This window comes from Phasianus colchicus, chromosome Z, assembly GCF_987193195.1.
Source record: "Phasianus colchicus chromosome Z, bPhaCol1.hap1.1, whole genome shotgun sequence".
In the NCBI taxonomy this organism is placed as follows: domain Eukaryota; kingdom Metazoa; phylum Chordata; class Aves; order Galliformes; family Phasianidae; genus Phasianus; species Phasianus colchicus.
In genome coordinates this window covers 18283510-18296104 of record NC_143476.1, presented here as the reverse complement: position 1 = coordinate 18296104, position 12595 = coordinate 18283510, and the positions used below count along the sequence as shown (strand labels likewise).

The window sequence follows — 12595 nt, the reverse complement described above, 5'->3', positions numbered from 1 at the left end:
AAAAGTATCCAGTACCTGCATGAATTAGATGTGCTGGAGGAGATATACAATATTGACCTGAATGATGATCATTATCCTAAGATCCTGATGACGTGACACCTGCATGGAAGATATTTTTACAGTGTTCAGCATTATCATACATCAACACACTGGCAGTAATGGCCTGGAAAGCTGAAGAAAATCCAGCAGTGGATGAAGTGGCTAGCCTACATGGACAACATGAAGAAAAAATGTCTTTGTCCCTGTGAGCTTATGTCTCAGCTGTAGAGACACTCTCCCGGGCGTTCTAGCAATTCAAAGACAATATGCTCTGCTCTCCACCTGTACTGAACAGTATCTCAGCCATTAAAAGTGTTCCTCTGCTCAAGAGGCGGAGTATCGTGGGCACACACCATGTGCTACCCTGTAGTTTCACCTGCATGACCATGGAGAGGGTATGAGGAATTAGGATGGAAAATCTACATTGACCTTAGAGGTACTTAGGTACTTAGGTACTGGAACAGGCTGCCCAGAGAGGTTGTGGATGCCCTGTCCCTGGAGGTGTTCAAGGCCAGATTGGATGGGGCCCTGGGCAGCCTGGTCTAGTATTAGGTGGGAAGGTTGGTGGCCCTGCATGTGGCAGGGGGATTGGAGATTCATGATCCTTGAGGTCCCTTCCAACTGGCAATTCTGTGATTCTGTGATTCTGTACAGGTATGTAAGTTACTATAAAGAACAAGCAAAAAAGGGGGCACTTCCAGGAAAATGGCCACACCTGATCCTAGTGGACAGTCTCCCGAATAGAGATAAGTTGGCCTGATCCTATTTCTGAGGTTGATAATGAGGCTTTTGGTTCACATTCACAACATGTAAGTGACAAATACAACAACCAGGAATAGAGAGGCCCTGTTGCCAGCAGGATAAAGGAAAGGGACAATCAGGTTTATTAAACTTTATGGCCTGGCACATCAGAAGCACAGGTGAACAAGAATCTGGCTGCAAAACTGCATCCAAAGAGTGATAGTCAATGGCTCAATGTCCAGATGGAGATCAGTGATGAGAGGTGTCCCTCAGCAGTCACTAGTACTGAGTCCAGTTCTCTTCAATATTTTCATCTATGACATGAATTGGGACTGAGTGCAACCTCAGCATGTTTGCAGATGACACCAAGAAGTGTGGTGCAGTTGAAACGCCTGAGGGACAGGATGCTATTCAGAGAGACCTAGACAGGCTCAAACAGTGAGCCCAGGAAAATATCATGAGGTTCAACAAAGCCAAGTGTGACGTCTTGAATTATGGCAATCCCCACTGCCAGTACAAGCTGGGGGATGAAAGAATGGAGTGCAGGCCTGTCAAAAAGGGCTTTGGTGAAGTGGTGGATGGAAAGCTGGATGTTAGTAATGTGCCCTTGCAACCCAGAAACCCAGCTGTAACCTGGGCTGCAACAAAATACTCATGGACAGAAGGTTACAAGGGGTAATCCTGCCACTCTGCTCTGCTTTGGTGAGACCTTACCTGGAGTATTGTGTCCAGATGTGAAATTCTCTATACAGGAGAGACAAGGACCTACTGAAGTGTGTCCAGAGGAGGAACACAAAAATGATCCAAGGTGTGGAACACTTCTCCTATAAACATAGGCTGAGATGACTGGGTTACTCAGCCTTGAGGAAAGAAGGATTCAGGGAGATCTGACAGCGCCTGTCATTATCTAAAGAGGGACTTACAGAAGGAAGGGAACATGCATTTTAGCAGTGGTGGTGTATGTCCCATCTGTGAAGACTACCAGGCAAGGTAGACAGCTGCTTAATGTCCTCTGTCTCCAAGGCAGCTACACCAAAAGCCAACTAGTACTCTTTTGGGTCCTTGAAGTACTATCTCCTGAGGTAATCTATACCAAGGATGCATGGAGCATCTGAGCCATTTGCAGTGGGTTACTTTTGCCATTCATTCCCCTTAAGTTCACTTTGGCCACCAATGCAGCAGGCTCTTCTTTATTCCTGTCACTCCAGAAATGCATATGGATTCTGCTCCATTATAACTTGATGCCACTGTGCTCCAGGGTCCACTACAGCTTTATACTTGTAGACTTATAGAATTGTTTGAGTTGGAACGGACCCACAAAGGTTGTCTAGTCCATGCAATGAATAGGGACATCTATAGCTAGATCAGATTGCTCAGAACCTTGTCTAGTCTCTCAGAGACCCATTCTGTTTTGGAGTTGCTAAGAGAAGAAAAACAACAAGTGCCAGCTCTAACACAACAGTGCACCAGAGTCAGTATCAGGACTCCTTGATTCCCATCCATAAGCAGATCTTCAACTCGAGAGCAAAGGGGTTATCAGCAAGACTCTTTAACAGTCCCATATGGCCAGTATGAAAGTCCAATGGACAGTGGAAGCTAACAACTTGCAGCCACAACTCAGAGATCAACTGGAGATCAGTCTGCAGACAGTGAAACATTGCTAGCAGGGCATCCATCAACAGTTGTATTGTGAGCTGAGTGTCAGGCAGCAGGTGGCAAGCAATTGTGTTGTGGATATATATGTGTGCATGTGTGTAGTTACTGTTAACATATTTTTTTTCTGTTTTCCCTTTCTGTCTTATTCAATCATTTTTATGTCAGCCTGCAAGTTCTATTTTGCTTCCAATTCTCAATTCTCTACCTCATCCCATCTGGGAAGTGGACTGTGTGGTGTTTAGTTGTCCGCCAGGTTAAACCACAACAACTAAGCTTTTATGAATGACTCATACAAAAGGAACAGCAAGCATGTGCATTCATTCCTTCTGTTCTGTGGAGAACCACTTTGTCAGTTGTTGACATAAAGCACTTGTGACAAACTGTTAGCAAATGAAATTTACCCAACAAATTTCACAGAGAAAAGACTATCAAAATAGTCATCAAGAAGGAGGAAAAAAAAAAAAAAAAAAAAAAAAAACTTTTGGAATTCTTTCATAAATTTCAAGCCATAGCAATCTCTATTCAAATTTATATATGATGGTCTACATAAGCAAAGTGTCACTCAAGCAGAAGAAATGGTGCAAAAGCGCAAAGGAAGTTTCGTGTTTCTACTCACCTCACTTGGTTGCCTGTTTTGGGAAAGGGATGTAGTGGGAGAAGGATTTAACTGAGTCAGATTGAAGGCACGGAAACAAAGAAAAGTTGTGAAATAAGCCCCTGTCTGACAGAATAAAATATAGAAAATGTTTCCCTATACATCAGTACATCAGCTGTGGCTGTTCCACGACAGTACTTCGCTTATTTGCAACAGGTGGCTTTATGGCTGCACCAAGTTCTCTGCCCTTCCCATGAAGTCATAGAGGCCAGAGAAGTCCTCAGACTAAATTGTAGATGTGAACAGTCACTGAACAAGCCTGAGGATGCATTGACTATTGTGAACACAGAGCACCTTCTACTGCAGTGCAGTACAGAACATATACAAGTAGAACAACATGGGTTCCTAGAACCACAAAGCGGTTCTTAATGAAATAATAGAGCTTTAAAAATTTTTCACATAAAATGCAGTCTTTACACATGCTTCCTCTCTTTATGTTCTTTATATTCCTTCTCTCTACATATTCTTTAATTGTTTATATTTTTCCTTTTACTATTCAGATTACTGTATAGATTTAGAGGAATGATGAGCGCTCAGACCAGTTGAAATTATATGTGTTTGATAACTTCCAAATTTTTTTCTTAATCTTTTCTCCATCTTAATACCATAGTCATGGTAAATGTGTGATTTCATGTTCACTTCCACTTGCCTTCATGGCACTTGAAGTAAAGTTTAAAAAAAGTTAAACTTCAAAGAGTTTTACTAGCAGATTATCACAAAAGTACATAAATATTATACTCCCTGTACACAGTCCTAATCATTTCTGCATCGGCTCTGAAAAAGAACTGTATGGTATTTTAAAGACATTTCAGCATATTTTACTAGAATGTTTAATCAAAAGTAGCATTAATTTGGAAGGAAAAAAATAGTAAGATTTTTTTCCTTTAAATTGCCACACATTGTGTAGGTATAGAACAACTTGGTAAACCAGAATTATTTCATTTTGATTTTCATTTTGACAGCATAAAAAGAGCATTGAATGCATTTATTTACTCTCACACATTAGTTGAGACAGATAAGTAATTGTCTGTCTATACAGAACTGATCTGTATCTACCAACCTTCAGATAAAATACAAATCTAATCAGGCTGCATGTCAGTAGTTGGAGAATGCTACAGACCACTACTACAGTATTACATCAATACCAATATAATAAAGTTATAAAGTCATATCAATACAGATATAGATTTTTCCGAAACCACACAGATTACTGTATACTCAAGGACTCCAATAAATTGTATTTCAGATTGTTTGAGTGAACTCCAATGTCACAATCCTACCAGATATATATGTTATTCAACAAATGTATTGGAATCAAAGAGGAAAATATTTTGTACCACATCATAAAACTGTCATTCACTTTTGTCTGTTTGACAGTCTCTTTTCAAGAGAATCCCACACACAAATTAGTAAGAAACTTCAAAATATTTGCAGAGTGCCTTACAGTGCCTTGTATTTGCCCTAGGTTATACCTAAGTTAAATCAGTTCTGTTAACTTCCTTACATATCTGAGCAAATCACTTACAAATGTGAAAAGAAAGGGAAACTTAAAGCAAGATTTAGGTCACCATTTCTGAAATTACATTAATGCCCATAGCAACACTTTCAAAGATAAGCAAAATGTATGTGCATCAAAAAACAAAACAATGTCGAGCAACAGTACACATAAAAAAAGAGCTGGTTCACCTTTTCTCTGATTTCTGACATACATAAAACATCAGAGAGAAACACAGAATCCAGACACAATGTAAAATCCTTATTAAGCAATGAATGGCTATCTATTCATAGAATATTTAAGGAATCCGAATGTTACATCATAGTAACTAAGCTCTCAATAACTAATTTCCTTTTTTCTATTTCATATTTTTCATTGGATTCCATGGCTGTTTATTTGATACTTAAAAAACTCCTCCATCCATCCATAGTTGCTGTGTTCTCCCATTGAGTTCAAAACTTCTGAGTACATAATCCACTGATATAAAAGGAACCTAGATGGTAGAAAATACATAGAATTTAAAACGTCTTAAGAAGTACTGGGAAATGAAACCTACTCTACATTTGAGCAGCTCAGTATTGTATGGAGTATGAAATATATGTCTCCATGGTGCACATTCATATGCTATGGAATACATGGTATATAAGGGAGTGGGTTGTTTGTGTCTTTTGCTGTCTTTTATGTTTTTGCTAGAGGAAGATCTGATCTCTTGTGCATGTATTTTAGAAAAAAAGGAAGGGAAATGAAGGGGAAGGGGGAGGGAAAGAAAAAGGGGGACGGGGGAGGGAGAAGGGAAGGGAGGAAAGAGGAAAGCAAAAGGCAAGGCAAAAGGCAAGGCAAGGCAAGGCAGGCAGGGAGGGAGGGAGGAAGGGAGGGAGGAAAAAAGAAAATATATAAATTACATTTTGCTTCCCTCTTTGTGTTAAAGTATAAAATAAAACGTAACATGACTGTTGATGGAGTGTCACATGCTTGTTGATTGAGGGTAACAGATGTCTCAGAAATCTTACAAAAGAAATGATTGTTGCATCTTTAGCATCCTAAGCACAGGAGTGACCAAGTCCACAAAACAAATGTTCTGCAAACACTGCTTTACCAGCTAAAATATTCCAAGGTTCAGAGTCTTCTCCTGACCCATCACAACCACTTTTGTGTGGACAGAAAATACATGCAATGAAATTAGTCCATGGAGCAAAAATGGTCTCATTACACAAAGTAAAAGCAGAGGTTTTGCTCAAGTGTTTGTGGAATGTGAATATCTCAGGAAATATTATATCAATAAATTCCCTTTCTGAAAAGTGTCTAGAGAACTTCAAATAATTTTGCAGTTTATTTACTTGTCATAACATTAATTCTCAAATTCTTTTTGTGAAATATCAGAAATCAAGTAGTCTGTTGATTTGCTCTGTTCAGTGGGTAAGAACGTGTGCACAAAACTCAATGCATTATGTTTGCTCTATGACTAAGAATCAGATGTTCTAACACACACTGGTCATCTGTCTGTTGTTTAGTCATGCAGAGGACACCCTTCTTACTCAGGAGACTCATGATGATCAATGCTTGGGCTGAATGAAATTTAGAGATTAAGACATAAGGATAAGCAGTCTTGGATATTGTCTCATTTGCAACACTCTCAGTGAAACACCCAGGAAGTAATCATTGGCATCACAATGATAGTGTAGTGTGTGAGAATCAGGAGGAGTTGTTGCTCTTGCTTTTGGTGTCAGATAAGGGATTTCAGACAAAAAGAGGTGAACTGGGTAACAAATGCATTAAACTGCTTTATTCATCAGATCCTTCAGGGTCTGCTAAAAAAAATACAACCAGGAACATTACAAAAGTAATTTTATGTAGTTTTTATTCTATTGTCGCTGCTTTGAGTAGCAGAAATAATAAGATTTTTTGCCCATCTTAAATATACAAGTATGTCAGGGCTGCATTACATTGGAGGGGAAGATGTACCACCTCTTTTATTAGGTTCTGAGGAACATTAAGGCCTGAATTTTAAAATGCTCTTGAGAAGCCTCCTAGAAGAAAACTCTGCTGGAAATGGAGTAGGTCCAGTGGGGCAACTCACTGTAAAATCAATCTAGGTCATATTCAGTCTCATGCAAAAGGACAGCAGGATTTCCATGCATTTACCTATGAAAAAACAGACTAAACTGTATCTTTAATAACCTATACTTTCAGCCACCATAAACTCCAGCAGCTCTTAATTCATTGATTTCATCATTTAAAATAAAAAAAAAAAAAATCAATCCATCTTTCTTAATTTGGAAAAATGGTCCCACTGCTGGGCCACATCAAGTAATAATTTTCACAAAGCAAATATGAGATAAGTGTAATATATTGTTGCTGTTTTGTTGCCACACTCTTTGTGGCAAAATTACATCATATATCAAAGAATAAAATTATATATTTAGAAATGGAATTCAAGGTCCTTTGGCTACTGTTAGCTGACAGCAAATTCTTCATGTCCATTCTATAATAAAAATTAAAATCAACTTTTTTATGTATCAGTAACAAAAGATTATAGAATAATTATGATGTTCCAAATTCACAGGCTCCTTTCTTTACATCTTGAATATATTTCACATTAAATCAGCTTTGTTAGTTTATTCTACAGTCAGTAAACAGTTAATAACAGATTTTTGTGCAAGTGTCCTATGACAAGAGGTAAGGAAAATGTTTTTAAGCAAGGAAAAAAAATGAGTTTATTAAACCACAAAAATTTATAGAGAAACACAGAAATAGATCCAATGTCTTTAAAAACTGATATGAGATGTCAAACTGATAAGAGTTTCTTCAAATCTCAGAGAGTACTGTAGATGAAAGGGAATAATTCTGGAAAACTATAAGCCAGCATATTTCTAACACCATTGGCACATAGTGGTTATCTCACATAAATTAGCTGTTCGGAAAACAGTATGATAGTAATCAACTGAAGTGGTATACATAATAATCATAAAAGATTAGATATTGTTGTCATGTTTTTACCACAATGTAACACCAGAAAATAATTTTTCACACCCACAACAGTACAAATTGTTGTACTGACAAGTGTTTAGAGATCATATTGAAACCCTATCATGAAACAATTTCAATAACATGTGATATTATTATCTGAAATTAGTTTTCTGGGTCTTCTCTCTTCTGAATTTAGAGAACATAAGGCTATACTTTAAGGATGTCTATTTAAGTAAATTGAAATACATACTTTCAGGGAAAACTGAAGTTTTCTCAATTGGCAAGTTGGGGGGGGAGATGTGAGAAGGAGTGAGCAATGAAATTTTAACTGAAAATGAAAAGATACATTCAGTCAGAAATCTCTAATAAAGAAATATCCACTGTAACTACCTTAATTATGCAATATGTAATTTATGCAAACTCTACAGTGTTTGATTTAAGCAAGACATCAACCAGAAACCTGTCTTATAAATAAGAGTTTGCTTACAGTTAAGTATTAAAAAAAAAAGTGTTCATCTCAAAGAAAAACAAGCTCAAAAAATCCAACACAAACAAATGAAAACTGCAAATTATATCACAAAACATTTTTGTATATGTTAGCTGTGTCAGAAAGGCACAACTATATTTTGTATACATGTGCAAGAGTGTTTATTTTCAATTGGATTTATCAGAAGGTTTTGATTGAAAAATGTGCGGCCTCGAATCCTTTTCTTTGGAACACAATCTATACATACACAGGCATATTACTATGAGTGAAAAGCAGGTTGAGTAGTTGCATCTGATTTTCTTTATAGTGTTACAAATATAAGATAGTTCAAATCTAAACAAAAGCCTCAACTTCTCTAGAATACTGAAACATCAAAGTCTATAACTTTACATGCGAAACACTACAGGCAAAGGCTCATTTTCTACTGCTTTGATCAATATAGGATTTTTTCTGTTTCTGGTTCTTATATTTCAGTTTGGATCAGTGTTCAGTTGGGCTTTTTCTTGCAATCTGTATACATTTGGGAGGGTGAAGGAGACATTTTTAACCTTCCTGAAAATGTTCTTTGTATGAAAAGTGACATGATGATTTATAGTATATGAAAAATTCTGGGATCTAGTGACCTGTGTAAAAACGAACTTTATTTCACAAGCCTTACACAGCACTTCAAAGGGAAGATAGCAATATGCTGTTCTACAGTTTTAAAAATAATTCTGCTAATTTCTTTTACTGTGTGTTAACTCAGAGTATGCACTTATTTAGTAACAGAAAAGCACAACTGTAACAAGACATCTTCACAACAGTAAATACAGGATTTGCATACCTCATTTAACTGTGTCTAGTATCAAACATTTTTAGAAATACATACTTACTTTTTGTTCAGAATATAAAAAATTTAATCTACTGATTAGCAAAATATAGAATTAAAATATTCCAAAAGAACGACTCTCGTTTTGTAGAAAATCTGCATTCTGTGTTCAACCCCTACAAATCCGTGATTCTTTGATTATGAAAAGAGAAATGTAAAACAAATTCAGGTATGTTTTAGAGGTAGTCAGTTTCACACACACACACTCCAAAAAACAAACAAACAAAAACCTTTTGATGTTTATTCTGTCCTTCCCTTCCCTTCCCTTCCCTTCAAACTCTCCATAGAGAATTATCTTAAAGTAATTATGTCATGCAATAACTATCACAAGGACTCATATCTGTTCTGCTGGCTCCTGGATAGAAAAGAAATCTTGTTTTTAATATTGGTCTGATCTCTCCTTTTGCTCAGTTTGATTGAAAAGATCTCTTTTATAAATTAAACTTTCTGAAAGGGCCTAAAAAATACATTCCTAAAGATTTACTCACATTCCAGTTTATGATTTATTGATGTTATTTTACTAAAGTACGGGTGCACAATTCTTGTTCTTTGAGGTATTTCCAAGTATTATATCTCATTTTGAGTTCTCTGTTGTATCTAGTTTTTGGATATTCCTATGTGTAATAGCATGGAGATGTCTTTAGTTGTCCTGAGAAATTAAAACATTGAAGAATTCTTTCAAGCTTTTTTTTAAAAAAATATTTTAACAATTGTCGGTAACGCTAGAAAGGTAAAAAAAAAAAAAAAGAGGATCTATTGCTTTCCAAGACAAAGACATGATTTGTCTCTGGGTTATATGGACCCGTGTGGAGCAGTAGTAGTACATCACATTCATACACTTCAAGCACAAATTCACCAATTGCACCAGATCCCATATGTTAAGCTATATTTTTCTTTTTTTTCAGACAGCAAAGCTAAGCAGAGGAGATCTATTGCATCCAAAAGGTGCAGGACAGCAAACTAATATAAATAACAGAAAGTGTTGAGTACAAGAATAACACAGGCTTTTCAAATCTTTTTTTAGGACTAGTGTAGGTCAAGAGTGGTAGTGGACTATAATTTCCACTGTCCCATTCTCTGCATAATCACAGAACAAAACAAGATCTCTGCCCCAGACAGAAAGAGGGCAAGTAGGCACCATCAGATAGACATGAAAAAGTAAAAAGGAGATAACAGAAACCTTACTGAGAACGCAGTTTGAATGTTTTAAGAAGAGATGTGAAAATTGATTGACATAGGTTGCAATCACTTGTATGCATGTCAGAAGATATGCCATACAATAAAACTAGTTGAAATTTTGCCTTTTTTTAACTGTGTTCAATTCCTATGCTGCTGTTGATCCTTCTTCCCCTACAGACCAGTTTCATAAATCTGATACAGGGGTTATAGACATCATCATTCTCCTAATGGATTTTTCTTTATTAGTGGAAAAGTACTGATGATCTCCATCAATCAAATCTGAAAAATCTTGGCTTATGTTATATCTTTGTATTTAAAAGGTCACACAAATACTGTTTTCCTGAGTCTAGATAGTGTGGAGATCCTAGAGATTGAGCTGCTTCACCTGAAACAGAATTATAAAGTCCTCTGGACAATATGGAAGGGACAGAAAGATAAGTAACTTGTTATTTTTTATGTTTTAGTTTACCATAAGCATAAAGCTGAAATCATACTATATATTGTTTGCTCCATATGCTTCCACCGCATCTTTTCCAAGAGCCTCACTCTGTGGTCACTTCCATAATCCTGCAGATTTTCACTGACTCTGTCTCTCTGAGCAAGAGATGAAAGATGAGGCAGAGTGGGAATAACCATTCTTTTACTTCTGCTGTTCTTGTCATGTAATTTTACCACTTCTTTTTTGGTTTCCCTCCACAATTTTACTTTCAGAAAGTTTATTAGCCTTTTCTTCTTGAGTTATTTAATTTGATTTTTTTTTCACTCCCTTTGATTCTTTAGTTTTTTACACTGAATGTTTAGTCTTCATTTTTTCCTTTTTCATGTTTGATATTTTCTTTTATTCACTAGAGCTAGATCTAGCTTAATGCTCTAGAGATAGACAGTTATTTTTAGTAAGGTTAAGCTAGTGTGAACAATATAAGAGATAGCACAACTGAGTGGAAGCTATCCTTGTATTAATTTAATATTTCTTTTCTCTTAATAGAATGTTGGCAAGCTCTTTATCCCCTACTTTTACCTACACAATACAATTACCAAAATAAAATGCTTAACCAAAATGTCCAGGTCCATTTGAACTTTTATTTAAACACATAGTCCATTTCTTTGTGTGTGTCTGTGTGTATAAATACTACCATAATTAAAATGTTTTGAATAAATGTTACAGTTCAACCACAGTAGAAGCAGGATTTATCAAAACAAGAAATCCATTAATACAATTTAATACTTTGCCCTTCATTGCACACTTGCTAAGCTGGACTATCAAACTTGTTAACGTTCTGCCTAGGAAGCACACTAAATTGTAGAAGTTAAATTCACACGATGGAGAATGGGGAGACAAACAAGTGTTGGATGTGCCAACCACAGAACTGGTTCTCTGTAGGTAGTCACAGGATGCCACCATAATGTACTAATTGCCTGCCAAGGACATCCACTGTGATAGGGTACCCTACATGCTGTGCCTTTCAGGCAGTGATAGACTTCTATAGCAGGAAGAAAGGAGAGCCTTGAGCTTTGCTTATACTCCATTATAACTCATAATGCATTTTCATTTATTCATGTCTCGTAGAAACAGCAAATATGGCTATATATACAGCAGCACTCTGTTTTCTTCCATCTAGTGTTCCTTTTCTGCCTGAATACAATCTTTGAGTTGCTCAGAGAAAAGAGTGCTTACAAATGTTTCTAAAATCACAAAACGCAGACACTTCACTCATTCTATAAACACTAGCAGGTATGACATGTCAGACAAGTTGATTTGATCTTTTGGAAATAGATTAGTATATAAAATTCTGTTTGCCATATATGAAGAAATGGTGCCAGCAGGATATTGAAAACCACAGAGAGCTCTGTAGGAAACATTAGGAAAGAATAGGGCAACTAAATGAACACCTAGGAAAAATAGATACTCTAAAATTGGATCCCTGCTGTATCAACATTTTTGGGACGATATTGACAATTTGGGAAACAGTAGATTTCAGGGGCTTTGGTAACCAGAAGTTATATGGAATATTTCTGAAGTCTCTTTTCTTGCACTGGAAATTGCAACACTTTTAAGTATAATAGAAATAACTCTATCTTTGCAGTATCCAACAAAATTGGTTTCTCAAACAGCATTATCTATTTGGAGTCACAGTAAAAACGTCCAAAAGTAAAACAATGCAAAAACCGTTTGTTGGCTAGGACTGAGGATTAACCAATGCATTTGTTTAGCATATTTTACACTCAAACCTAGTATGTTTAAACAGAGTATCTGTTACACATAATTCTTTACAGAATAAAAGAAAGCTGGCATAAAATCCACACAAAAATTACAAACAAGTTGTACGGAAAAAAATGTATTGGGCTTTAATGCTCCAATTTCTTTATGCCAACCTAGGACACAAAGAAACAGCCTATTTTCCATGACTGATGAAAACATAACTTTGCTAAGCTTTCTGAAACCCAAGCTGAAACTTCAGAATCTAAGATGTTGAAATCATAAGGAGTCCTTCAAATCTTCAGTTATTC

General features: G+C 36.4%; 1 long non-coding RNA gene across 1 annotated transcript in view; it reads right to left on the bottom strand.

Moving 5' to 3' along the window:
• Nucleotides 1-7819: 7819 nt before the first annotated feature.
• LOC149912676 (uncharacterized) overlaps nucleotides 7820-12595 on the bottom strand; it is a 50817-nt gene continuing 46041 nt past the window's right edge. The window contains exon 4 of the long non-coding RNA XR_016461430.1: nucleotides 7820-7881. This is a non-coding gene — a long non-coding RNA (uncharacterized LOC149912676). The remainder of the gene's footprint in view (nucleotides 7882-12595) is intronic.